This window comes from Lutra lutra, chromosome 2, assembly GCF_902655055.1.
Source record: "Lutra lutra chromosome 2, mLutLut1.2, whole genome shotgun sequence".
Lineage (NCBI taxonomy): Eukaryota > Metazoa > Chordata > Mammalia > Carnivora > Mustelidae > Lutra > Lutra lutra.
Genome location: NC_062279.1, coordinates 167266337 through 167270325, shown reverse-complemented (window position 1 = coordinate 167270325; position 3989 = coordinate 167266337). Strand labels below are relative to the sequence as shown.

General features: G+C 35.9%; 1 pseudogene; it reads right to left on the bottom strand.

Moving 5' to 3' along the window:
• Positions 1 to 2620: 2620 nt before the first annotated feature.
• On the bottom strand, positions 2621 to 3685 carry LOC125094341 (CCR4-NOT transcription complex subunit 7-like; annotated as a pseudogene).
• Between the last annotated feature and the right edge of the window lie 304 nt (positions 3686 to 3989).

Sequence of the window (3989 nt, the reverse complement as noted above, 5' to 3'; positions counted from 1 at the left end):
GAATTTTATAGATAGGAGCTTAATACTTTCACATCAAAGCTGTTATTTTCAAATTTAACCTTCTGATGTATCAGAAATATTATTTTGGTGTATTCTTAAGAAAGAGACATTGTTAGATGGTCAAATGTTAAGGTCTAAGTTTAAAGTGAGTTACTTTTTTTTTTTTTTTTAATTTCAAATAATATAAAGAACAGATTGCGTTTTTTCCCCATTAGGTGGTAAGTAGCAGCAAATGATTTTGGCTTTCTACAGGTCTGTCTTTTCCCCTTTTTAAACTGCCAGGGCAGAAACAAGTTAAGTTCATATAAATGGGGAGCACCTGCTGTGGAAAACATCTCTTTTGACTTAAAAGGAGCATTAAAGCCTCTGTCACTTCAAAGTGAAATGATGACCAAAAAAGTAAGTACTTAGATTTCCAGGTTATAAAAATTTACAAGTAAGAAAAGTTTGTTTCACCGCTTTTATTTGTTTTTTTGTTTTTGTTTTTGTTTTTTTGGTGGGGCAGTGTTTACTGGTGACCAGTACATCTATTGTTATTATTCTTAAAATATGATGAAACAGGAAAACATGGTGGTGATAAACACAGTCTTAGGGTAAAAAGACCTGGGTTTTGGCCCTAACTCCGCAACCTGCCAGTTCAGTGACTGTGAACTAGTTGATTATGTAACTGGTAGATGGATAATAACAATACTTATTCACAGGATCATTGTTGGAATTAAGTAATATATATAGTACTCAGTCAGTGTTAATTTTTCATGCATCTCATTGGAGTGACTCAGTCAGGCCTTAATAATTTTCAGTTGTACTTTCCATCTTAAAGGCACTAATACTTTGACTATTCTTCTCAGGATAAAGTCAGTTCCTGGGCTTTGACTTATCCTGACTAGCCATCTGACAAAACATGTACATCAAAATTCTTCCCTAAGTCAGCTTCCAAAAAAGTTACCTTTTATAATAATAAATATAATAATAAATAATAAATAATAAACAGATAATAATAAAATAATTATTTTTTTTCCTTAAGAGCACATTTCTAGAACTTCCCATTAGTACACTGCTAGGTAGAATTTGGCTACCTCTTTTCATTCTATTTTTTTTTAATTTTATTTATTTATTTTTTTATAAGAAAACATTTCTGAAGGCTTTATTTACAAAAGCTTTAAAAACAAATAATACCCTCTGTTTTGCAAATAACGTTTTGTTTAAAAAGGACCACCCAGTTATAGCATTGTAATATAATGAATAATGTACAAAGAATTTAACCAAAAGGTACCACTGGTAACTTATATTTCAGCAATGTAAGTACTGACTGTTTATTAAGTAAAATGACAGCTCTTTTCTATGGTGCTACTTTGAGGACACACATTTTAAAATTCAATGAGTAAGACTAACGTTCTCAAGAAGTACAGAGCTCAAGAGAAACCAAAGAAAAAGATTACTAAAAAAATGTATAAACAAGGGTCTTTCCTATTAACATTTAGATCAATTTTATGAGAGTTTGTAATCATGGAAAAATGGCAGGAATTCTTATTCCATTAAAGTAACAATACTCAACGGTCAAAATGAATGAGCATTGCCAATGATTGGAGAAAAAAGTTTAGGCTTCTAAGTAGCCTTGAGTCTACATGCAAGGGTGACTTGGCTGAAAACAAACCCTGAACACATTCTGGACAGTGAAATCTGAACATTCACACTAGGTCACTATTCTTGAAAAAGCCAAGGAACATAAAGATGATAAATTAGTAGCAGAGAATCCACCATTAATTGAACCATTAAGGTATTTTTTAAAATGCAAAGCTGAAAATCCAAAAGGTAGTTTTAATTCTCTAGTGTAGCACTGGAAAGAAGTACAAAACAAAGTATTTACTTGTCATGAATAGACAGTTCAAATCACTTCTGACTCAATACCTGGCAAAACAACTATTATGCTTTCTATTATTAATACAACTGCTACAGAAGTTTTAAATTTCCAGATAGTTCTCAGTCAATTCTTGAGTATCTAAGAGGATATATTCAGAAGAATTCTAAAGTTGTATTTTGCAAAAAGGAAAACTTTCTTTTTGCATTTAATTTACAATGAGGTGTACCTGCGTCTATCACTCCATTATTAAGCTAGGAGGAGCCTTCGATTCACCTAGCTTTATATTCAGTATTGCCTTTTGCCACTTAAAGGGCTCTGCTCAGTATGATTTTTGATTCAACAACTACTTCACATTTACTTATCCATTTGAGAATTTAGAACCTCTTAGTAAGACTCAATCTACTAAAAAGCACTATATAAGCATTACTCTACAAACCCTCAAAATGGTGAAAAATGGCATAAACAAATGGTATTTTACCAGCAATTTAATGCCTATGAGAAGACAATGCCAGGGAGACCTAACATGTAGATTCCTTGAGTTGGCAGCAACAGCACTGATGTGGTCTACAGAAAGAATTCTGGAGTTCTGCTAGTAATGAGTGTGTCCTTGGATAGAAGTTACTAGTCTCTGGCTTCAGTTTTCTCATCTAAGAAATAGTCTGGTTGGACCTACATGATTCCTAAGGTAGTTTAAATTGTTTCATTTTTTTCAGTCTATGAAGAAATCATTAGTTCAGAGGGCACTGAAAATTTCAGGAGGACTTATTTTTGAACACTTTCATTCAAGTGTGTTGGACACAGCCTACATGCATCTCTAACCACGTCTTCACTTAATGAGCACTTATTGCCCAAAAACGTTTGCCGTTAGATTTTTAATGTTCCCAACTTAACAACCAACTGAGAAAAAGGCACTGATGTCTTCATACTTCTCTCATTTTGAAAAAGGCCATACCTGTGAGCAATGAATCAGATCCTGCTTGATGCTGTGGTCCCATCCGTTCCAGCTGTAACTGTTCAGCAACTTCCTGTAAACCAGCTTTGAGATTTTTGCAGCTCTTCATGAGGTACTTCGCATCATAAATGACAGGAAAAAATAATTGAAGGATCTCAAAGAAGTCAAGTTCTTCTTTAGGCAAGTTAGAGTTGGTCAGGATTTTGATTAAATAGCCAAAGTCATAACCACTATGAAATGATAACCATTTGACCCCTTCGCAGAGGACCACTCCCGATGTCATAAGAAGTTCTGCAAAGTACTGGATCTCAATTCCTTCCTTCTCATGTTTTTTTAAACTGGATGCCAGATGTTGCTAGTAGCTCTATAGAGTCCTGGGCATACATGTCCTCCGTCAAATTAAATTTAAAATTAAACTGCCAAGTTGAAGTTCCTGGAGGATATTCTCCTTGCTCATTCATAAATGTCAGTCCTAGCTGAATTATCTTTAACAAGTCTAATTACATCGCAATAGTTGGTACTGATAGCATTGCTCCTGAATTCTCCAATAGGTCTTGCAACCACACCTGGAAACTCGGTGTCCATAGAAACGTAATTATATTTTCTGATAACTTGACGAATTTTCTTCATCTCTTCATCCAGGTTGCAAGCCCAAACTTCACAAATTCTTTGGCTATGGTCTACAGTTGCTGCTGGCATAGTGAGGATACAAGAAGTCTAGATGTCAAGCATCAAAATGTTATAATTGATTGAAGATTTGTTTCATAAAATACTTTATCCTTTATTTTTGTACTTGTGTCGCTGAGCTCGCGCTCCTCCTCCTCCTCCTTGCCATAGAGACAGCAACCAGTGGCGGTGGCGGTAGCGGCCGGCAGCAGCGAGTGCCCCATAGACACCTCATGCCCAGCAAGGGGAAAAGGGGAGCTGGGGCTGCGCCTCACCGTGCTGCGCTGTCGCTTCTCCTTAATTTTATTTTTTAATGAAGATTTTATTTATTTGTTTGACAGAGAGAGAGAGCAAGTGCAAGCAGGCTGAGCCACAGAAGGAGAGGAAGAAGCATCCTCCCCAGCTGAGCTAAGCAGGGAAACCAATGCTGGACTCAAACCCAAAACCCCAGGATCATGCCCTAAACCAAAGGGAGATAACTAATCGAGCCACCCAGATGCCCGGTGGCTA